Source organism: Gracilinanus agilis, chromosome 1 (assembly GCF_016433145.1).
Source record: "Gracilinanus agilis isolate LMUSP501 chromosome 1, AgileGrace, whole genome shotgun sequence".
NCBI lineage: Eukaryota > Metazoa > Chordata > Mammalia > Didelphimorphia > Didelphidae > Gracilinanus > Gracilinanus agilis.
Window position 1 is genome coordinate 631,588,139 of NC_058130.1, and position 26,244 is coordinate 631,614,382.

Genomic DNA, 26,244 nt, shown 5'->3' on the forward strand with positions numbered 1-26,244 from the left:
TGAAGGGGATCCTCAATTTTTAAGAGTATAAAGGGCTTGGGACAGCTAATGGTTCAGTGGATAGAAAGCCAGGTCAGGAGATAGGAAGTCCTGGTTCTAGGAAGTAGCTGCATTATCCCAGGGGAAGCCACTTAACTCCAAATGCCTAGCCCTTACTGCTCTTCTGCCTTGGAAATGATACTATCAGTTCTAAGACAGAAGTTAAGGGTTTTAAAAAAATTATAAAGGGTCTTTGAGAACAAAAAGTTTGAGAACCACTGATGTAATCCAATATCTTCACTTTGTAAGTAAGGAAACTAAGGTCTAGACAGGTTGGTGATTTGATCAAGGTCACATAGGGAGTAAGTAGCAGAGAAAGCATTTTAACTTAGGTCTTCTGCCTCCAAATTGACTGCAGTTTCCTCTATTCTTCCTTGAATTTCTCAATTAGTCATAAAATAAGCAAAGAATGAAGTAGGATTGTTTAAGCTGATGAGTCCTATATAATTACAGGGAAGAATATTAGTTTAGTTCATTTGAAGAGGGTTATCTTATGCTGATGCCTCAACTAGGTTTAATTTCAGAAACATTCAGGTTCTACCAGGTTCTCTTTACCTGGAAGACCTTCAAATAAGGTCCTAGTGACAAGTGATTGGCTATTCGATGATATCTCATCTAAGTAAATTGAGGCTTAAGAGCAGCATAGTTATCACAAGTTGATGTACTCAGCAATTCATGTCGGATTAAGAAGATGAAAATACAAAATAGCTCTTCGTCCAGTGCCTTTTTTTAAATTTAATTTTAATTTTTTAGTGAATAAAATTTTATTTTCTCTCTTTCCCACCTTCTCTCTCATTGTGAGAAAAAGAAAAACAAAAAGAAGCCCTTATAATGATACAAAGTAATGATAATGATATAAGCATTTATATGTCACTTTTAGATTTTCAAAACATTTTACAAATATCTCATTTTGCCCTAGTGAAAAAAACAAACAAAACAAAACGCATAACCAAAATTCATAGCAAAAAAAATAATAATGATGATAATAGTATAATATTTAAATATTACTTCATGGTTTTTGAGGCATTTTAAAAATCTCTCATTTTTTCTTCACAGCAGAACTGGAAGGTAGGTGCAATTATTGTCTACACTTTATAGATGAGGAAACTGAAACAGATAGAGGTTGTGTCTTGACAAAGGCCATGAGTCCAGTAAATATCTAAGGTGGCAGAGTTAAGAAAATCAAATTTTTGCATTGGCTCTCTCCAAAAAGTGTGTGTTTCATTCCACACCTTGAGTCCATCCTCTCTCTGTGAGGAGATGAATAAAGTTTTATCTGGAGTCCTCTGGACCATTATGTTGACTAAATTTAATCAGTCTTTCTAATTTGTTTATCTTTTAAATGTGGTTGTTATTGTACAAATTGTTCTTCTGGTTCTGCTTACTTCTCCTTGTATCAGTTCATGCCATTCTTCACAGGTTTTCCTAAAACCATCTCTTTTTTTGTCATTTTTCATAGCATAGTAGCATTCCATTCCATTCCATTCCTTTACCATAATTTGTTCAGTCATTCTGTAAATGATAGGTATCTCCTCTTCCAGAATTCCCCATTCTTTGTCACTACAAAAAACGCAACCATAAATATTTTTGTATAGTGAGGTCCTTTTCCTCTTTCTTTGGTATTTTTGGAGAAATAGCCCTAGTAATAATATTTCTGGTACAAAGAGTCTGCACACTTCAGTAACCTTTGGACACACGTCCAAGTTGCTTTCCGGAATGATTAGACCAATCCATTGCTTCACCAACAGTGCATTAATGTGTGAAGTGATTTTTTTTTTTTGCTTTATCTCTAACAGTGCATAGCATAGTATTGGGGAACAAAGAGCAGAAAGTACTTAGGGTCTCATAGCTTTTAGAATATCTACAAACATACATGTAAACATTTTTAAGTGATATTTTTTTGTCCAACAAGAAATCCAGTGCTCTACTACTTGAAAATATGAGCTTTTTCCCCCTGCACTAATATTCTTGCTACGTAGTAAAATCAGAAGACATAAAGAGGTTTTAATTAAATGAAAAAATGGCTCATAGGTTGTCCTTCGACAAGCAAATGAAGAAATTAGTTTGAACTCATACCAAGAGCGAACAAGAAACATAATTTCATGGGACCCTTTGGGATCTCACCCCATCATATCTGATCTCATGATGAGCACCAATGACGAAAATGTTATAAATGTTGTTATAGCGTATGCTTTAACCTTTATTTCAGTGAATGAAGTAAACAATTATTTCTTAAAACCCTTAACTTCTGTCTTAGAATTAAAACTGTATATTGGTTCCAAAACAAAAGGGCAATAAGACCTAGGCAAGGGGGGTTAAGTGACTTGCCTGGATCATATAGTTAGGCTGAGTCTGAGGTCAGATTTGAACCCAGGGCCTCTTGTCTCTAGACCTACCTCTAAATCCAAGGTAAATAATTCTTATAAAGAACATGACAGGATCTTGTAAATTGAATCGACATGTACTTGATACCCAGTAACTTCAATGTGAAAATGGGCATGGAAAGATGATAAAGACTATGCTTTCAGATATGGATTGGAATTTTCTAAAATGAGAAGTGAAATGCTTATAGATTACTCTCATATCTGCAATATCATGAATATTTTCTTTATAAAAAGATTGAGAAAAAGATAAATGTGGCAAGTACAAAATGACATCATGAAAAATGAAATTGGCTACTTCATAATGGAAAGAAAGAGGTTCCTAGTGTGAGAGCTATTTCCAAATCAGCTGCTTACATACAGTCAGAGCTAAGGTGAAAATTATCCTTTTTTTCTCAAATTAGTTTTAAGGACAGGAAGCCCTTGTTTGCAAAGCCAATATCTCCAACCCAACTTACTTAAATGAAGTGTTGACTTAAATGAATGAAAGAAATGAGGATTTAGTGGACTACAAGATCAATATGAATATTAGGATAATTTCCACTGTACTCTGCCATTTGCAGAACTAATCTGGAGTATTTTGTTTGGTTCTGAGTGCCAAAAGGACATTGATAAACTCAAGTGTGTCCAGATAAGGGTAACCACGATGGCAGAAGTCTTTGAGCTTTATGATGTATGAGAAGTTGAAAGAATTAGGCATTACCACTTCTCATGTATAAATGAGATCAGACCGTTTGTTTTCCCAAGGGGTGAGGGAGGGGTAGAAGGGCAGAGAATTGGAACTTAAAATAAAAAACAAACAAATGTCAAAAACTTTTAAAAAACTATAATTGGAAAGTATTTAATGAAATAAAAATATTGTTTTATTTTTTTTAAAGAAGGAACTAGACATGGTTAGCCAACAGAAAAGAAGGCTCAAGGGACATTATAGTCTTAAGTTTTGAAGTGCTAGATTAGATTTATTCTTTCTACTCTAGAATGCAGAACCAGTGCCAACTGATAGAAGTTGCCTAAGAGGCAAATTTAGGTTTGATGACATGAAACATTTCCCAACAATTAGAAATATCCATTAGTAGAATGGGCTACTTTAAATAGAGGTGGGTTGCCCATCCATAGAGGTCTGCAAAAAGAAATTGAACAGTCACTTGTAGAATATGTTATAATGGAATTTCCTTTTGTATGTGAGTCAGACTAGATGGCCAAATCAATCACTTTCTGCTTTCAAATTCTATGATTCTGTGACCCCTCCCCAAAGAAATAGAGAATGGAAAACAGGGAAAGATATCGACTCTACCACTATTTTCTGGAAAAGTTAAACCAAATGTTAAACAGTTGCCACAGTGAGAAGAGCAGAAGAGACCAGAAATCTTTATCAGTAAGAAGACAAAATATCCTTACTGAGAAGAAACATGTCAGGCAAGGGCAACTCCTATTTAGAATAAAATCTCATTTGTATAATGTTACATAAGAGGAAGAAGATGGAAGTATACTAACCATCTATTCTCACTAAACAGCAAAAATTGTTGACTGCAGAAAAAAAGGCCACAGAAAGCTTGTAATAAACCCCAACTAAGCTATATTCTTCTGAGAATCTTTATAAAATGAAACTGGAAAGACAAAAGTAAATATATATGAAATGGAACAGATGTACCACTAGTTTTATAGAAATCTATTTTCATCATCAATACCATAGAGTCACTACATGGGGGGATCTATTTCCTTATTGCAAAGTCTCTAACACACAAACTGATGAAGAAATAGAGGTAGCCCATAAAAAAATAAAATTAGGTGAAATTTCAAGTTGGGTCTTACCAAATAGGTGGAGGAGAAATTTGCATAGGAAGAAACACAATTTTAGAGGAATTCAAGCATTTGAAAGATATTTAAAATGAGATAAATTCCTAAAGAAGAGAAAACAATTATCATTAACATCATTAACTAAACTAAACCACAGACATAACTGTTTTTTGGTTCTTCTGATTATAAGTACCAATTACTGTAGAGAATTTCCAATAAGAAATCCAGATGTCAGAGTGATCTTCTAGGTGATAAGGTTCTCTAGATGTTCCTGTTTGTGACTGACACTACTGATTTCACCAGTCACATACTATAGAACTTTCTCAATGAGATCTTCAACTAATATCAATCAAGACTATCAATTTACATAGTGGATGAAGAATGCCTATTGTATAGATTATGACAATAATTGGAGAGGTAGTCTACTCTTATCTTGCACTATAGGTGTACAATAAGCTTGTTTGGGAGTGAATTATGGGGAATAGAGTAGCCTGAATCACATTTGGGAAATTATACATTGTTTTTTAGTAAACCTGACCATCAAAAGCCATCTTTTTTATTACCAGCAATTTCCTGCTTAATTTATATAACTGCGAATCATTGGTCATCACTCTCTGAATAATATCTTAGTTGCACGAGACACAAGGGATGATGTAAGAAAGACACATGGTGTAAAAAATGTCTATAGTACACATATCCCTTTCTCATCACAACTTTCCCCATTGTGGTTTGATATTTTGCAGGTTGGTATGAGAAATTAAATGTGAATTTGGGGGAGTTTTGCAGAAGTTGTAGACCACATGTGAAGGTCAGCAAATGACACATAAGAAATTTAGAAGCTTGGAAATGCATATTTACCCTAAAATTTACAACAAGATACTGTGAACACCCCACAAAAGAAAAAGAAAAAATTCAGACTTTATCTGGGACAAAGGGAGGGCCAAATATTTTTATGTGGATTTCCATATCATGGGGACTCTGTGTTCCTAACCCTCTCCATATGGATGGGATGACTGCATATTACCAAAGAAGACAAGACATAGAATCAAAGGCATTCTTTCAGGGCATTCAGTATTTGAGTACCTGCTTTGTGCCAGGTAGTGTTCTATGTATTAGGGATACAAAGGCAAAATCAGAGTCCTTGACCTCAAGAAGTTTATATTCTTATTCTGGGAAAGTATGTACAAAATAGCATCAGGAATATGGATACAGATACATGTTTATTGAAGATGCAGAAAAGCAAATTTTTGTCACCAAAATCTTTGGCACTGTCAAAGAATTCAACATTGGAAATTGACCTGATTTTATCAGAGGAAATAATATTAAATAAAAAGGCATTACCATCTGCTTTGTAGCTGTGTCCTGAGGACCAGGAGATCTTTCCATCTGACTTGCTGCTGAAACTTCTCTTTATTTTCTTTGCCACAAGAATGTGAACTCCTTAAGAGTTGCCTCTTTAGAGCTTTGCATATAGTAAATGCATAAATAAATAGTTGCATTGTTCACTTGTCCATTTATTCATTCATGTATGACCTAAAAAGGTGAGCCCAATCACTCTCTGAGATCTCTTCCAATTCTGAACCCTATGATCCTAGAAGAGCAAGTGATTACAGATGAGCTATACCAGCATTGTATAGATATTCACAAAATATTAAAATACTCTGCAGAGGATTTAAGGAAGAATATAGACTACAATTGCACAGGATGAAAAAATATGGGCATATTGGGATCTCCATCAAGAAAAGGATATTTACCCTGATGAAATGTAGTTTGATGGAAATATTAAAGAAACTTATGATAGAGTCACTAAGAAATAGCATAGACGTGTGTATATAATGATGACATCGATTTAGCTTCTATAACGGAAATGTCCTAGAGAGGAAGGTAGTGGTGCAGTGAGTGGAAATAATACTTGTCTTGGAATCAAAAGACCTGAATTTGAATTTTGAATCCAACACTTTTTAGATGTGTGACCTTGAACAAGCCACTTAAACTTTATGATTCTCAGTTCCCTAATCTGAAAAACGGGGACAATAAGCTGCCCAATATCTACCTTGTGGGATTGTGGTGAGGCAAGAACTTTGGAAACGTGAAAGTGCCCTAAAACAGGACCATTCTGAAGGACTTAGGAAAAAGAATGCTATCCACCTCCAGACTGTTGGAGCAGGAATGCAGATGAAAATATAGGATTTATCACTTGTTTTATGTTTTGGGGTTTTGGTTTTATAAGATTACTCACTTAAAAAATGAATAGTATGGAAATAATTTTTGTGTGATAATACGTATATAACCCAGATCGAATTGCTTGTCAGCTCCAGGAGGGGGGAGGGAAGAAAGGAGGGAGACAATTTGAATCTTTTAACTTTGGAAAAGTTATATGGAAATTCATTATTAAAAAAATTTTAAAAGAATGTTAAATGGGGAAAAACTGATTCTGTTACAGTTTTTCAGGATAGAAAGCAGACTTAATCATGTTGAATGTCTTGCCAAAGGTCAGCTGGTCGATCAATAAGCATTTATTCGACCCCTACTATGTCAGGTACTGTGCTAAGTGCTGGAAAAGCAAAAGGCAGTCCTTGCCCTGGAGAAATGCCCAGCCTAAGGGAGGATACAAGGTACATCTAGGCTATACACACATACGTCTATATATATTTAATATAATTTATATATCATATAAATATGCTGAAGTGCATACCAATAAGATATATATAGGATGTAAATACACACATATGCATATAAGAATATATATTTATATATCATATAAGTATGTACAAATACATATAAACAAGGTACATATAGGATACAACTATACACATATATAATATAATTTGTATATCATATAAATATAAATACAAACAAGGTACAGATAGGATATAGATTTAATACATATAATTTTTATATAATATATTTAAGAAAATGCATACTTATATAATACACACTGCATATAAATTCATATATTTATATGACATGTATAAAATACACATATACGGTGTGGTTGTTAATGTTTTTAAGTGCACATATAGACATATACATACACATATACATACATACATGTATGTATATATTTGTCAAAGGTTCAGGAGCAGAGCCCAACCTAGTGTTCATTCTTTGACATTATGTGATATGAAAATGGCTTAATACCAGGCTAAAGTTTAAGTGTAGAAATTATATTTTATTTCATTTTATTATTATTATTTTTTAAAACCCTTACCTTCCATCTTTGGGTGAATACTGTGTATTGATTCTAAGGCAGAGGAGTGGTAAGGGTAGGCAATGGGGGTCAAGTGACTTGTCCAGGGTCACACAGCTAGGAAATGTCTGAGGTCGGATTTGAACCCAGAATCTCCTGTCTCTAGGCCTGGCTCTCAATGCACTGAGCCACCCAGCTGCCTCTTAGAAATTACATTTTAAAAGAGAATGAGACAGGCAGGTAGCACAGTGAATAGTATGCCAGGCCTGGAGTCAGGAGGACCTGGGTTCAAATTTGACCTTAGACTCTTCCTAACTGTGTGATCCTGGATAACTCACTTTACCCTCTTTGCCTTAGAATTGATACTAAAATAGAAAGCAAGGATTAAAAAAGAGAGAAAATAGAAGTATTTTTAAGCAACTCTTTTGACACTTTTTGACAGTGTTCTTGTCTCTTGCTGATTGGGTAGTTGCTCATCTGTACTCAAGAAACTTTCCACCCCTTTCCTAATAGCCTTTTCTTGGCTAGACAGAGGGCATCATTGGATTTAGGGCCAGAAGGAGCTTTAAAGATCACTGAGGCCAATGATGTCAAACTTAGCTAGAAACAGTGAACACTAAACTGTACATAAAGATCCTTGTGGGCCATATATTGACCCAGAAAACCACTTCTTAATAATATCAATGCTTTGTTTTATTTCTATTTTTTTACTTAAACATTTTCCAATCACATTTTAATCTCGGTTGGGGTTGTTTGATCCCTCTGATATAGCCCAAACTTCTCCCTTTACAAATGAAATAATTGAGTCCTATCAGGTGGAAAGTATTAAGAACTGGGTTCAAATGGAAGGTCCTTTGGCTCTGAATACACACCACATCGTGTACTTTAAGGATGAAAAACCCTTTCAAATAAGTCTAAAAGATTTAAGCGAAGCACAATTAGTTCCAGTCCTAGCTCACTGCACCCTCCTCCTCATCTCCCCACTCCCCCCTTGTTCCTCTCCTACCCCCTTGAGGTCCTTCCAGTTCAGGACAGACAAGCCCAAGGAACTAACTTGAAGATGGGAGATAGTAGAAACCCCTTTCAGCCTTTTGGCTTCCATTTCCTTTGGCATATCAAACAAGCCTCTGCAAAAGTTCCCCCCCAAATCCAATGTGCTTTTTCAATGGTGCAAGAGACCTCTTTCTAGCCTTGCACTGCTTGCCTCCAAGCTAGTCACTCAAGACTGGAAGTTGTATTTCTTCCAAACACAGCAAGAGAGGATTCTTATGTAGGGATCTGGACAAGTGGGCAGAGTTTTCCACATAGCTGGAGTTTAAAAAAATCTTTCTGGAAGGGGACAGAAAGCTGGAGAGAGAGCCCTGTGCTGTTGGCAGCCGCCTGAGGAGGCAGTGGTGGTGGTGGTGGTGGCAGTCAGTGGCTGATGGATGACTCTTTCCAGGAGACTGACTCTAAGCTCTGTACTGGCTGGCACCTCGCTTCCTTTCCCTGGCTGGCTCCTCAGCTTATTAAAAGAATCCCAGAGAAAGGGACTGAATTCTGGCCTTTCAAAGAAACTACCAGAACAACGCTCTTCATCTCTTCTTTTTCTATTACTGCTCTACTAATGAGCTGAAAGGTTAATTACTAAGAGTTTCTTTCCTATTTAAATTTTTTTTTTCACATTTTAAAAAACAACAGCTTGCTAGATAAGGATAACATAATTCAAACTAGATTCTAAGTTTGTGTTTTTGCAATAGGGGAATGTCAGAGAAGGAAGCAAAACCTGTGGAGATTTGATTGCACTAAATTTAACTGACTGGGAGATCAGTCTCCTAGCTTAGCAATCAACAGATTGCCTAGGAATGTTTTATGAAGAGGCCTTTTGTTTTTGTGTTTTTTAGTTTTAGTTTTGAAGGGAAAGGGACCCCCATGGACTTGAGACCTCTCTATACCAGAAGTTCTCAAATTAAGGTCTAAGAAGTTCGATATACTTTCAAAAATGATTGAGGACCTCAAAGAACTTTAGTTAATATCAGTTATATCTATTAATATTTACCATATTAGAAATTTAAGTGGATAAAAATTTTAAATGTTATTCATTAAAAATATCAAAGAGCCCATTATATCTTAGCATGGCATATTTTTACAAAAGCAGCTGTATTTTCCAAAATAAAGAAATTCAGTGAGAATAGTGGCACTTAAAAAAATATTTTTTCAACCCTGAGCCAGTCACAGTGACCTCTGTGCCTGACACAGGAGCATTCATCCTGTGAAGGTTCAAAAATATATTGATGAGAGGAAAATAAGAGCAGTGGTTGAAAATAAACTTGGGACTACGGGAGAGGCAACTTCTTTTTCACTGAGTAAAAAAAAATGGTAGTAGTTGAGGGCAAACATCAGTTCTTTTATTTATTTATTTTATTTTTAGTCAAAGATATTTTATTTTCCCAATTACATGTAGTAACAATTTTCAACATATGTTTTCTACAATTATATGATCCGAATTTTCTCCTCCATCTTGGAGACAGTAAGCAATTTGATCTGGATTATATCTTTTTATCACGCAAAACGTACTTCCATATTGGCCATTGTTGAAAGAGAATATTTATGTAAAACCAAAACCCCCAAATACAACTGTAAATAAACTAATATGGAAGATTGTATGTTTTGATCCACATCTGACTCCAGCACTTCTTTCTCAAGATGGATGGCATTCTTTGTCATAAGTTCTTCAGAATTATCCTGGATTGTTGTATTGTTGAGAATAGCTAAGCCTATCACAGTTGATCATCTCACAATATTGCTATTACTGTGTACAATGTTCTCCTGGTTCTGTTTATTCCACTTTGTATCAGTTCATGCAGATATTCCCAGCTTTTTCTGAAATCATCCTGCTTATCATTTCTTATAGCACAATAGTATTCCATCACCAACACATACCACAATTTGTTCAGCACTTCCCCAATTGATGAACATTCCCATAGTTTCCACTTCTTTGCCACTACAAAAAGACTATCGGCTACCATTTAAGCAACAGTCACACACACATGTGCTATAGCTGAGGGTCAATGGGGACTCAAGGTTTATTAGCATGTGGCTTAGCCTCAACACGGACATCATCATCATCCAGGATTCTCTGCTAGATTCTTTCACCAACTTTCATGCCCAGGAACACTCTTCCATTCATAATTAAATGACCTTGGAGTTGCAAGTCAACTGCCTGAACCACTTTTCAATTGAATTTGGGATGTATTTGAGGGAAAATGTCTGGCCTTCCCATTTCAATGTTTGGCTGAATCCAAAATTAGTCAGACTTAGATTAGTATTATAAGGAGGGAGACCTATACAAGTCCCTGGATTGGAAAATGGAACTCACACTCCCATGCTGTTGTTTAGTCGTTGTCAGTCAAATGCAACTCTCAATAACCTTTTTTTGTTTGTTTTCTTGGCAAAGACACTGGATTTGCCATTTTCTTCTCTAGATAAGAAAGGAGGCAAACAGGGTTAAGTGACTTGCCTAGGGTCACACAACTAATAAGCATCTGAACCCAGATAAGTCTTCCTGACTTCAAGCCCAGCACTCTATCCACTGCAACATCTAGTTGCCCAAGTAAGCCCATACCTTTTGGTTAATAATACAAGCCTGAGGTCCTTTATATTCTTGGGGTGGAAAATTGGCTTATGGATTTAAGAACTGGAAGAGACCTCATAGTTGATCTAGTATAACCCATTCACTTTACAAATGAGGGAAGTGAGGCCAGAAAGGTTAGGTGGATTTACTTAGCACAGTGCCTGGCTGGTACATAATATATATCATTATTATGTCAGCTAGCTCTGATATTAGCATTTTTTAAAAAGGGCTTCAAAACATTTTACAAATGATTTGCCATTTGTACCTCACAACAACCACATGAGATAGATGCTCTTATCCCCATTTTACAGATGAGGAAAGTGAGATTAGAACCACACAGCTTAGCAGTGTCCGAGGCAGGTTTGAATTTGGGTCTTTCTAACTACTACTATCCCCTGTGCCATTAGGCTGCCTAGAGCTACTTAATAAATGTTGTTGATTGAATGTTTATTTTCCAAGGTCATAGAGGCAACAGACATCATAGGTAGAATTTGAATTCTGATCCTTTAAGTCCAAAGTCAGTGCTTTTGTCTGCTGTATCTCACTGAAGAGAAGAATCTTTTTTTCTTTATTTTAGAAAAATTTTCCATGGTTACATGATTCATGTTCTTACTTTCCCCTTCACCCCGCTTCACTACCTTCCTCCCCCATATCCAATGCACATTTCTACTGGTTTTAACATGTGTCATTGATCAAGACCTATTTCCATATTATTGGTACTTGCACTGGTGTGGTCGTTTCGAGTCTACATCCCCAACCATGTCTGCATCAACCCATGTCTTCAAGAGGTTGTTTTTCTTCTGTTTCCACTCCTGTAATTGGAAGAAGAATATCTTCATGGTTATGTGTTTCTGTGAGTCCTGGGTATTTTTCCGCAACCTTTCTGCAGAATGAAATGAAGACCATCCAACATATAATATTGTATGATTGAGTGCTTGCCAGGCACTAGAGCATTTTGACTCATATCTATGAAGATCTAAAAGCAAATTATATTCCAAAGATCCTGCAAGGAATCTTGGGTAGGGGCGAAAGAGTCAAATTCTGAGGTTTCCAGGGAAACTTGGATAGGAATAAAATCATCTAAAGCAGTGATTACTAAAGTGGGTGCCACTGCTCCCTGGTGGGTGCTGCAGTGATCCAGGGAGGCGGTGATGGCCACAGGTGCATTTATCTTTCCTATTAATTGCTATTAAAATTAAAAAAAATTAATTTCTTGGGGGCTAAGTAATATTTTTTTCCGGAAAGGGGGCAGTAGGCCAAAAAAGTTTGGGAACCACTGATCTAAAGGGATGGGACATTTTGCGAAACTTCCAAGATGGAACTCAGTTGATATAAATCAAAATATTGTGTTCTGGGCCATGGATCACATATAAATAATATTCTTATTCATTTCTAACCTAGTTCTGTCCTGTGGGCCAAGTCAAACAATCCCTGTTACGTGGGTGTTTGTGTGTGGTATGTTTTCAGTTGTTTCCAGTCATGTCCAACCCTTTGTGACCCCATTTGAGGTTTTCTTGGCAAATATACTGGAGTTGTTTGTTATTTCCTTCTCCAGCTCATTTTAAAGATGAGGAAGTTCAGGCAAACAAGGTTAAGTGACTTGCCCAGAGTCACACAACTAGTAAGTGTCTGAGGCTAGATTTGAATTCAGGAAGAAGAGTCATCCTGACTCCTACCTCAGTGCTCTTTCCACTGCATCTCCTAGGTATCACATGATAGCTCTTCAAATACTGGAAATCACCTGTCATCTTCCCACCCCACCCCCACCCCCTTGAGTCTTTTGTTCTCCAGCTAATTATGAGGCATGAGCTCAAGATTCTTCACTGTCCTGGTTGAGATTCTTTGGACATTCTTCCTGCAATGTGGTACCCAGAACTGAACACAATACTCTAGATGTCATTGAACTAGTACACAAAGCTACTAACATCTTATTCTTCAATGATTTCTATGTAATTTTAAATCAGATACAAATGACAACATTAGACATGCAAAAATATGTGCATAGGCATTATTTTGCAGGTGTAATGTATCTGCCAAAAGGGAGATTTGTGTTATACTGTCAAAAAATAGGTCTGCCTTTAATGCTACTCCAATTACAGTTCAAATTATGATGAAAAAAAATGTGAGTGGAATCTTAAAAAGACTACTATTCCCACTTTGACAGATTTATTTATTTATTTTTCCTTTGGATGGGGTAGAAGTAATTAGTGATGTCTAAGTCCCATTTGTGCAGCTCTTTTAATTATCCCAGGTTGCTAACACCAATATACTGGCAGTGATGCTATACGACTGCAAATTAGGGAGCACCACCATTTCAGAAGAATCAAAATTACGGAGACTTAAATGACAACGAAGAGATGAATCATGGTTGTAAGTAGGATGTCACATATTACTAATGAGGATTTGCATGAAAGAGATGATATAAAAAACATATATGACCAGAAAAGGAGGCCTATTGAATGAAGAATAACAGCATTGGTCTTCCCAGAATATTAAAAGAGAGTGAGTGAATGAATGAAAAGAATTTATTAGATGCTTTCTGTGGGTTGGAGATATACATATAGAAGTGGGACGATTCCTTTCCTCAGGGAATCTGGATACTAATAGGGGAAGGGGAATGGTAGCCAAGTAAATATTTGGTTTGAGAGTCACAGGGACAGTGAATGGAGTCATAGAAGAGTTCCTTGACATGTTCTTTCCAACAGCAATGACAATATTGATTTGATTTTGATTCTAGAGCTGGGCAATGAGGAGTAGCTGCCAGGGTCTATGAGGGTATTCGTGTTGTGGCAGAGAGGATGGAAAGTAGACAGCCAGATTGGAAGGTGAGGCAAGCCTAGGGCCAGAAAGATACAGTAAGCCATGCCCTACGCTCACTAGTGGGAATAGTGGGACCCAGGGTGGGAGCTTTAGAGCGAAGACGGTTAAGTCCTTCGCAGTGTGGTATCTGATTTAGAAAGATATTGAATGAGTGTGGATGGAAAGATCCAGTGGCCCAGCAAGTATAATAGTGGGCAGAGGTAGAATGTGAAGCACAACTGGAACCTATTCAATATAGTAGAATCTATGATATAACCACCAATCACAGTAGTGCCCCCTTTGGGTTACTTCTCCCCAACTCCTACCCACAAGTCAGGTCCCCCTAAGGGACACCTAATTCAGCTTCCAGACTTTGAGTTTTGCACTTCTATAAATATAGCTCCCAAGCCTCCACTGGAATATTTATCTTTATTCTAGTCAGTCACAATTAGCTAAAGGCAAAGTTATTTACCAAAATGTCATAGGACAATAGCAATACCTTCATCGTCTCTGCCATAAAAATGGGGCACGATTATACACAGTGTCATTGGGAAGAATGGGTGCCTGTAGAGTTCCCAGGTGGAGAGGCACACATGGGGACAACACAGGACTGAACAAGGAAGGACAAGTCATGCCTCCAGTGCTGATGGGCTCCGTGGCTTTTTATGTCCTTGCCCTGTTCCTGATGACCTTGGTCTTGCTGTCTTTACCAGACAGTGAAATGGGTGCGTCTTCTATTTACAGAGACACATCCGGGAACTTCACCAGGAGGATCTGTGAAAGGGAAGAAAACCAACCTTTAATGTGCCCACTATGTTCCAGGCACTGTGCTAAATGCTTTCCAAACCTGATCTCATTTGATCTTTATAACAACTCTGTGAGGGAGGTGGACACTTTAGTTCTGCACGGATGGTGAAAGTGCCCAACTTGATGAAATTACCAAGTCAGTGAAGCATCAAAGGGCTCTCCTGTCTTTTCTCAAGTGGATATTTGTGTGGATAGAGTAATGCCTTCAATGATACAGTTTCTAAATTCAATAATTTTATAAGTGAACACATTGTATAAATGATAACTTCAAAGCATATGCCAGGTTTCTTAATTTGAGTTCCATGAATTTATTTTGTTTTCTAAAATCTGAGTAATTATTTCAATATAATTAATTTCCTTTGTAAGTCTAACTATTTTAATTTATGCATTTAAAAACAATTCTATTTTTTAAATTTTTTATTTAAATATTTTATTTTTTTAGAAAAATTTCCATGGTTCCATGATTCGTGTTAAAAAAATAATTCTAAAAGGAGGGTGTTAGGATTCATTCAAGTGGTAGAAGATTCACAAAATAGATTAAGAATTTCTGTTCTCCAATGACTTATTTGTTTACATCTTCATTTTTTAAAATGAGCTTTATTCTTGGATTGTTGTCTGTCTCTCTGTCTCTCTCACAATATGGAAGAGATGCCAGGATTTTTAAAAAAATGCTTGCCTTTGGTCTTAGCATCAATACTGTGTATTGGTTCCAGGGCAGAAGAGTGGTAAGGGCTAATCAGTGAGGGTTCCGTGACTTGTCCAGGGTCACATACCTAGAAAAGGTCTGAGACCAGATTTGAACCTAAGACCTCTCATCTATAGATTTGGCTCTCAATCCATTGAGCCACTTACTTATACCCAATGCTATTAAAAAAAACCCAAAACATTTAATTATTTATTTAAGTTATTATTATATTATTATAAATAGAAATATTATTTATAAAATCTTAAAGCAATACTTTCAAATGTTCAGATCTAGAATAAATATTAAAAATTATCCTCTCGTTCTTAGAGGTGAGGAAACTAAGTCCCAAACATAGCATTATGCCTGAAGAAAAATGAATCCTGTAAAAGCCATCAATCAAATTGATCATTGAATCACATGTAAAATCTAAGTTAGCATTACAAATGATAATTGCTCCTGAAAAACTGTCTTGTAGTATTTGAGGATAGCAGTCAGATGATTAATCATTGTCATAGTAAATGGATTTCCGCAGCTCACCCCATCTGAAAATTCTAATTAAAGCTTCTGGAAATGCTTGGTATGAGGTTAAAAGAAGAAAACATCTTGTGGTAAGAATAGCTGAGAGCTATCAAAAGCCCTTCTTTATGTCCTGGGAAAAGTATGAGCTAGATGCAAACTCTGGCTGGTAGATTTATATTCCTGAGAGAGAAGGGAAGGGGAGGATGTCTAAATTCCTGAGTGGGGCAGTGATTCAAATCATAGTGTAACCTGAGTAACACAGAGGTAGCAAGATTCTGGATGGTCAGATGTCTATTCTGAATTCTAAGGAAGTCAGAGGACAGCCATTTCCCACCCAAATCCACAGCCCACTCCTTGCAAAGTTTATAGTGTCCTGTCAGGAGTAAAAATGAACAGCCAGTGCTCCAAAGGAGACATATTTTCCAAAGTGACATTTTAGAAGCTTCCAGACCTTTGAGGGGACTGAAGACCCTCATCAATGACCTACAAACCTGAGCATTTACCTGCACTTGGGAAATATATGAAATAACGGGAAGAATGGATTTAAGTGTTCTCGACTTAGACATAAAGACTCTGTGATCCTGGGCAAATCATTGAACCTCTTGATGCCCCTAGGCAGCTTTCTAAGACTGCAAACTGCAGAACAGGTGCCAATTGGCATTTATAGAGGGAGAATTTTTTCTTTTTAAAAATATTACTTTTTTTCCTCAATTACACATAAAAACAATACCTTTGTTTTCTAATTTCAGCCAAATTCTCTCCTTTTCTCCTAGAGGGAGATTTTTTTTTTTAAATAGCAGTATCCTCTCCTAATGAAATCATAGGTCTGCTCTCTCCTTCATCACTTGAAGGATGTCTAATGCCACTCATATCCCAAACCTCTCATCTTGAGGTTTGATAGCTTCCATATAAAACAACCCCTTTTGTAGAAGAATCAACCCTTTTGAGAGAAATGAATAACATAGCCAAGAAGACTTTAGTTCATTTCAACAACCATTTATTGTAGGTTTCATTTGGCCTTCATGCAATTATGAATTTATTTTTTCTTAACTTACAAAAGAAAATATTTATGATTATTTATAACCTCTAATATTTATAACCTCCCTGAGCAAATTTTTCTCTATGTTTACAAAAGAAAAAAATTGAAAATACCATTTATTACCATTGTCATATAGTAACTGGTATTCGGACATAAGATAACTATAAAAATATTTTTGAAAGCTTTCCCATTTTACCTTATTTCTATTCTATAAATTTGAGGTTTTAATATCAAGGAAATAATTTTATTTTGTCTTATTTTATTTTACTTAATTGAGATAGCTAGTTGGCACAGTGGATAGATCATTGGTGTCAGGAAGACCCTAAGTTCAAATTTGACCTCAGGCACTAGCTTTGTGACCCTGGGCAAGTCACTTAACTTTTGTTTGCCTCAGTTTTGTCATCTATAAAATGAGGATAATAATAGTACCTAACTTCCAGGATTGTGGAGAGGATTGAATGAGAAAATAATTATAAAGCACTTAACCATAGCGCCAGCACATATTAAGCACTATATAAATGTTAGGTATTATATTATTACTTAGAATTCAATTTTATTTTATTTTCAGTTCCAAATTCTTGCCCTCTCCATTTATATTACCTCCCTCAGTGAGAAGGCAAGAAAAATATAAACCATTATCTCTATGTATAGATATGCAAAATAAATTTCCATGTTAGCCATGTTTCAATAACAAAAGAAGCAAGAATAAGAAAGAAAGAAAAGATCTGCTTCAGTCTTCACTTTAGTCCATCACTTCTTTTTCAGAAGGTGGATGGCATGTTTTATCATGAAACTCAAGGACAAAATTTGAAAAAAACAACAACTATGGTGAATAAATGTTTTACAAGGAAGATGATAATAATGTTTCATACTATCTGATGCACTGTGGTATTCTAAATTTTTCTCCAATAATCTGCCCATGCAAACTTTTCTCTATTTTTTTTAAAGGAAAAAATATCTAAGATGCGGCTCATTGCCATTATCATATAGTAACTGGTGTCTGGACATAAGATAACTGTAAAAATGTTTTTGGAAGTTTTCCCACTCTACCTTATTTCAACTCTCTAAAGTTGGAGTTTTATGGGTCATGGATTTAAAAATACAAACTTTATGTAATGTATAGCCACAGTTTTGACTTATTATTTTTCCTTTTGTCCTTTGAGTATATTATGTTTATGGCATTTTTGACATCCTGAGGTTTTGGTGGTCATTGGATCAGACCTCTGGTAAAAGAAAAGGTTATTTTAAAACATATATATGGTATGGCTTTTATGATTCTCAAAATTATAAACTTTTAGTTCCTTTTAGGAGAGAGTTACCTAGCAAGTGTGTTCAAAGGAAGCAAGGAGGATGACTGTATCATCACTGGCGCCCTGCTGGTACTAAAGGTCTCAGCAAGACCTTTTATAAGATGTTAGATAGGGCAAGATTAAGGCCATATTTTATATGCTACTTCTAAGCCACACAAAATAGACTTTAAAAAACATCAGAGGACCAAGGAAAAGAAAAGATCCCATAATAGCTATTAAATGAAATGGTGTTCTGTCAAAAAGGTAAAGACTGACTTGCAAAGAAAATAACCTCCCCACAAAGAAATGCAATATAAGGTGAGTCACGAACAACGTTTTTAGATTTAATAACATTGCTTTTGGCCTGTCATGATTGTGCAAAATTGCACCTGATCTCCCATCCAAAAAGGTTTTGATATAAGTTTGAGGTTTGTATGACAGGGGATTATTGTACCCCATAAAACACTAAATAATATCAGTTATTATTACTTAGAATTCAATTTTGTTTTATTTTCAGTTTCAAATTCACTCCTTTCTCTTCCCTCTCCCCACCCAATGAGAAGGCAAGAAAAATAAAACCTATATGTATAGACATATAAAATCAATTTCCAGATTAGTCGTGTTTCAAGAAAAAAAAAGAACAAGATAAAGAAAGAAACCAGAAGGAAATATATTTCAATCTGCACTCTGAATCCATTGATTTTCTTTCTGGAGGTAAACAGCATATTTCTTCATTAGTCTCAAGGACACAATTTTAAAAATTATGGTCAATAAATGTTTCATAAGGAAGGTGATAATGATGTTTCACAATCAATTTCCATATTAGCCATGTGCCAAGGGAAAAAAAAGAGCAACAAATAGAAGAAAATATGCTTCATTCTGCATTCTGAGTCCATCAATTCTCTTTCTGGAGAAAAAGTCAGGAAAAAGGGGTCCTCTCAATATTAAGCTCCTTGTGAGACACAGATTCTCTGTTTATGTGCCAATAACTTCAGTTCTATTCAACGAACCTTTTTAAAAGTACCTGCTTTGTGCCAGGCACTATTCTAAGTCCTGGAAATGCAAAGACAAGAATGGAACAACCTCAGCCCAAAGCAATATAAATTATTTTAAGAAGGAGAGAGAGAGTCTCCTGGGGAAGGTGACACATGAGCTAAGCTTGAAGGAAGCAAGGAATTCTAAAAGGTGAGGCTGAGTGCAGACATGGGGGCTCACTAGTGCAAAGACAAGGAGATGGAAGATGGAACACTGTCAAACAGTTGGCAGGCCCGTTGGCTTGGAGACTAGAATATGTGAATGGGAGTCATAGGAATTCATATCGGAAAGGTAGGTTGGAACCATGTTATGGAGAACTTCTACATTTCAGGTTAATGTTTTGAACTATAGAGTGCTAGACCTGGAGTCAAGAAGACTCATCTTCCTGAGTTCAAATCTAGCTTCAGATAATTACTAGCTGTGTGGCCCTGACAAAGACATTCAGCATTGTTTACCTCAGTTTCCTCATCTGTAAAATGAGCTTAAGAAGGAAATGGCAAACTACTTTAGCATCTTTGGCCAGAAAAACTCAAACACGGTCACAAAGAGTCAACACAACTGAAAAATAACTGTGAACAACATTAGAGGCCATAGGGAGTCATTGAATATTTTTTATAATCATTAGGTGTCATGTGGGAAGCCAGGGGTGAACTCTTCCATTGGTAGCTTCCTCTCTCCCTTATAGGAGGGCCATTAGGGATACTGCCCTAGGCTGTACTAGCTCAGCTGGCCCATGATTTGTGCACATTTTTATCTTTAGGTTTCTAAGAGGGCTCAGACTGTGTATTGATACTGTATCAGGCATAGTAGGGGAAGGGAATGTAGAACAGAATTGCATTTATGGGAAGAAAGTGTAATCAAACCAGAAATCTAAGAGCCAAAGGTTTTGGGTTAATGGATTTACTTATTTATTTATATGTATATTTTTGGTTCTTAATTCTTTCCCTCCCTCTTCCCTCTTCAGCTCAACCCATTGAGAAATCAAGAAAAAGGAAATTTATTATAAACATTTATAGTATTGTAAAACAAATGCCCATTAATGCATTCATTTATTTCAGAAGTAACTAGGTAGAGTGTTGGACTTGGAGTCACCCTGGATAAGTCATTTAATCTCTCCTAGGCTCAGTTTTCTTATCTGTAAAATGGACATAATTTTAGCACTGCATTGTTGTGAGGATTAATAATTTATTATTATGTTTATTTATTATAAAAGCAATAAATTAAAAAAGTAATTGTTGTGAGATAACAAACAAAAAGTGCTGGTTGGTTATATAAATGTCAGTTGATATTATTTTCCACTGGAACAAATGTATTTTTGGAAAAGAATTTAAAGAATTAGACAATGTCAGGTCCCATGGTTTTGAGAGAAGAGGGGGAAAAAAGGTGAAAGTCATCTTCTGAACAAAGCCTAGTTTAAGAAATATTGCCTGGATTGATTTCTGCTTTTAGTTAGGAGGCAAGAGTTTAGAATGTGCAACAGATTGTAATAGGCACTCGAGCTTGGTTTAATTAATGATTCAATTATAAGTGCTTAACACTTAACAGGGAAAAATTGTCAATGGAATTTTCCCTTGCTTATATAAAACAAAGCTCTATGTTTTTAAAAATTAATTCTTCCCCTAAAATTATTATTTCATTTTAATTTTATAAATTTAGTTTTGACAGTCTTGATTTAAAGATAATTCATTTTCTAACACTCAAAAGGATTTGTGATTTTGTCAATGTATATATTCCCTTAAATGATACGGAATCCATCTTATATATCTCTCCACTCTAGTTCATCCTCCAATCAGTTGTCAAAGTAATTTTCTTAAAGTATAGGCCCAGCTATGTCACACCCCTACTCAACAATGTTCAATGGCTCTCTATCATTTTCAACATTAAATAAGAATTCTCTCTTTGCTATTCAAAACTTTTCATAACCTGGCATTCCTCTCTCAACTTTTTAGTCTTATTATACCTTATGCCTCCTCATATAATACAGTATTTTTAAAAAACCCTTCCCTTCTCTCTTAGAATTGATACTAAGTATTGGTTCCAAGGCAGAAGAATGGTAAAGGATAGACAATTGGAGTTAAGTGACTTGCCCAGGAACACACAACTATATATACCTGTTTTGTGATTCAATGACACCGGCCACCTTGCTCTTCCTTTCACAAGATACATTTATCTCTCAGCTCCAGACATTTTCTCTGTCTGTGTCACATACTTAGAATCTTCTCCCTCCTCATCTCCACCTTCTGGCTTCTTTCAAGTCTTCTAAATCCCCCTATTTATGATGCCTTTCTTGATCCCTCTCTAATTTTAATGCCTTTTCTCCATCAATTCTCCCCAATTTGTTCTTATATATCTTGTTTGTAGATAGTTGTTTACATGTTGTCTCCCCAGTTAAACTGTGAGCTCCCTGAGAAGCAAGGACTGCTTCTTGCCTTTCTTTGTATTGCTAGGACTTATTATAGTAGTGCGCACACAGAAGGTACTTGATCAATGTTTATTGACTGACAGGCTGTGTGAATCATGTCCATGTATCAGAAGTTCACCATAGAGGCTCCACCCAAAGTATCTGAGACCTTCCTCATGCTCTCTTAACATCACTAATGCAGCACAAAGGCTGTCCTCGTTCTTACTATATGACCAGCCCATCTTTTATGGTCCCACATGTCTTGAATACCATCCTTTACATTGCTTCTTTTGTGTAATTCCCTCATTTGGAATGTTCTTCAGCCTCTTCATGTCCCCCTAGGCTCCTCCATACCCTTGAATCATTGCCAACTTTGGTTTTTCAGAGACTGTAATATTCCATGACTCACAGTCATATGATATCACTGGAAGAATACTGGTATTAAAAAAATGGGCTTTTGTTTCAAGAAGAAGTTAATCAAAATAAGCAACCCAGGATTAGAAGTCTACTGTAGAGATATCCAGGGACATTCACAATATTTTGGGGACAGTAGCATGAGGTAGGGCAGCTAGGTTGGGAAACGGATGGAGTACCCAGTCTGAAGTCTGGTCTCAGACACTCATTAGCTGTGTGACCCTGGGCAAGTCACTTAATCCTTTTTGCCTCAGTTTCCTCATCTATAAAATGAGCTGGAGAAGGAAAGGGCAAAGTATTCTAGTACCTTTGTCAAGAAAACTACAAATGGGGTCATGAAGAGTGACTGACTCTTGAAGACATGGATATGCCTGAAAAACGATTGAATAGCTTGAGTCAGTGAAAAGAATGAAGAAAATTAGATTCTGGTCTTAATTCTGTCATTTACTGGCTGAATGACCTAGGTAGGTCCCTTAATCTCCTCTACAAAGTGAGAGGTTTTCCCTAAAAGATCTCCAAGTTCCCTTCCAGCTCCCACTTGTATTAATCTGTGGGAATGATAGGTACATACTGCCACTGTGTACAGTATAAGGAAACATAAAGAGGCAGAGTTTAGATACAGTTCAACTAAGATAATTAACATAGTTCATCCTCTTCGATTCAGAAGCCAGCATGAGTAATCTATATAGTACCATTTCAAAAATAAGCCCCAAATCCTCTACGACTGCATATGGCTGTTTGCCATTTTACCTGGGCTTCTAGGATGATCGATCAATCAGAAAGGCAAGCGAGGTGAACTTTCAGATGCCAAGTTTGCTCTTGTATTACAGAAAGGAAAGGAGAAGGCTTTAATGCTGGCCCCTGAGCATCTGGAGGACCAAGCTACAAAGGAGCAGCTGGGGTCCTGTCATTGCCAAAGAAGAAAGTTCTGCTGGCCTCTCTTCTCCCTGGGCGTACATTATCTAAATACTGTCATTTAAAATCAGCTCTGGTCTTGGCATAGCAATGAGGTGCACCTACATCAAGGATGCAACTAATGATGTGTGTCATTTCATTCAAGTAATGAACAGGCTCTATTTTGATGTTCTAGTTCCTTGGAGAAATGATGAGTGCTGAGATTTACATAGAAATAATCGAACATGTTTCTGAAAATCAAAAGGAAATGTCACTCCCAGAAGAACTTGCTGTTGCATTACATAGTGTTTGCTTAAACCAATTTAAAAATTCAAATTTTTTTAATACTTAAGGGAGAGAGAAGGGGAAGGTGAGGCAGTCAGGATGAAAGACATTGCTGCTCCTTCAATCAAATGAATCCTGTTTTCTTTTTTCTTTTATTATTATCATTCATGATTGAAGTACTTTGGAAGCACATGAACATTTTCAAGATACTTAGAGACCAAGAGCTCCTAACCACTTTTTGGTGTCATATGCTCTTTTGGAAGCTCAGTGAAGCCCATTGTCCTGTATCAGAATGATATTTTTAACTGCATGAAATAAAGAACACAGGATGACAAGAGAAACCAATTATATTGAAATCTTTTTTTTCCAATCCAAGTTCATAGACCCTGTGAAATCTATCCATGAACATCTTGGCCATGGGGTGGAGGATCACAGATCTCAGATTAAGAACCTTTACTGTAGTCCATTTATGCACTGCGATAGTAATTTTTGTTGTTCACTCGTTTTAGTTGTGTCCAACTTTTCATGACCCATTTGGGGCATTCTTGGCGAAGATACTGGATTGGTTTGTTATTTCCTTCTCCACCTCATTTTATAGATGAGGAAATTGAGGCAAACAGGGTTAAATGACTTGCTCAGTGTCACACATCTAGTAAATGTCTGAGGTCAGATTTAAACTCAGGAAAATGAGTCTTCCTGACTCCAGACAAGTGCTCTTCCATTGTGCCACCTAGCTGCCCCACAAATACTTTGAAGATGAGGGTCCCTGGGTGGGCTTGAACCACCAACCAGTTAACAGCTGAACTCACTAACCAATTGCACCACAGAAACCCCTATTACTGAACTGCAATATGAAAAAGGGTCTTGTAGGATGAGAAAGGGCCCCTTCTTGGGATGGTCCAAGTATTTTGTATAAAATATAATATATAATATATAGGAGATTGGGATAGTTAAGGGTGAGGGATGGGAGTAGGAACATTGCTGTGGGGGAAAGTGGAGGGGACTGTGTGAAAGGACGTGGCCCAGGCTTTGATGCAGAAGGAAAAAAAAACCCATACTGAGCCAAAGATTTCCTTTGGATAAGTAAATCCAAAGAATTAGGCAGGAGTAGTGAATAGAAACCTGAATGATGATCCAAAGCCAGAAGAAGGTCAGGCCTATGGAGTCATGGAGCCATACAGAAGTACCAGGACAAAAATGACAGTTTTTGTACACAACTGTGCAAAGTTTCCATCAAAGACTGACTCTTATTATGGTGTCTAGCTGTATCTGTACCATAGAAGGTTCAGAGGAAGGGATGGCCTTTTAACTATTATATTGAATGATAATATTATGGTGCAGGATCATATATTTAGGGGTATAAGAGATTACTTACCAGTGGTTATTAACCTAGAGCCTATGAACATTTAAAAATATTTTGATTTACTGTATTTCAATGTAATTGGTTTTCTTTGTCATTTTATATATTTTATTTCATGCATTCAAAAACATTTTTTGAAGAAGGGGCCTATCAGTTTCCAGATTGCCCAAGGGAGCCTTGACCCCAAAATGACAAAGAATCATTGTTTTAGTTTAGCTATATCAAACACCAACTAATAACACTTCTGAGTTCTCATGAACCAGATAAAAATGTCATTGAGAAATATTTTTTAAAATAAAATTTAAAATGATAAAACATACATAATTTTAGTATCTTTTCAAGTCAATATGAGGCCACCAGGATCTTCATGTACATTTTTAGCAGCCTCTGTTTCTGTTTTAGTTTAACATCACCATTCTGGTTTAAACTCCTGATTTTACAAGAACCTAGAGTACAAAAAAATGAAGACTTGTCTAGGGTCACACGCAATAAGCAGCAAAGTCTGGATGTGAATCCAATTCTTCCGGTTCCAGATTCATTGGTTTTTCCACAGTGGCATCAATCTAGTTGCTGTGATGAGGAAGGGGAAAGAAGGGGGAGGGAGGGAAGGGGATGAGCATTTATAAAGTGCTTGTTCTGTGTTAAGGCATGTGCTAAGTACTTTTACAAATATTATTTCATTTGGTGTCAGCATTGTGCCATCTATCCATGGCTGTCAGGCTTTGTAGTTCCCCCAATCATAATAACAAAACAGAACAAAAATCATACAACTTTCTCCCACTGTAGTCCTTCATAAGCATTGACTCGATGGGCTCAGCCAACATGCATAATCAGAGAAGTGATACTTTATCAGTATACATGGCATGAAGGAGTTACAGGTTTTTTTTTTTTTTACCATTTTCCTGAAACTTTCCCCCCTTTAGTGATACCAGCTTCCAGAAATGAGGATTATTGCTCTAATTAATACTTCAGTGTTTCAATGGATTAATGATCCCACAGACATAATTTCTCTCTCTAATGGTGTAGATCATGACCTATCTACCTCCTTCCAGAAATCTACCAGAGAAGAGCTATCCAATGTGCTGGAGGTTTCCCTTTTGGACCCTTAACATTCAGTACCAGCTCAGTGCTTAGGGCTGTCCATCTGTTACCTTTCCCCCTTACTACATTATTGATCCACTTACTTTTTCAAGCATACATTTCCTGAATATTTTATATCATTTCTTGTAGCAAGTTGACACTGATCATAATGCTGTAGCATAGGTAATGTAATGGATAGATTGAAGGACTTAGAGTCAGGAAAATTTGAGTTCAAATCTGGCCTCAGATACTTACTAACTGTATGTCTCTGGGCAAATCATCTAATCCCTGTTTGTCTCAGTTTTCCCTACTATAAAATAGGGGCAATAATAACACATACCTCACAGGGTTGTTGTAAGGATCAAAGAAATAATATTTATAAAGAGCTTGACGCAGTACCCAGCATATGGTAGATACTTAGTAAATGCTTCCTTCCTTCCTTTCTTCCTTTCTTCCTTCCTTCATTCTCTCCCTCCTTCCCTCTCTCCCTCTTTCCTTCTTTCCTTCCTTCCTTCCTTTCTTCATTCCCTCTCTTCTTCCTTCCCTCTCTTCTTCCTTCCTTCCTTCCTTCCTTCCTTCCTTCCTTCCTTCCTTCCTTCCTTCCTTCCTTCCTTCTT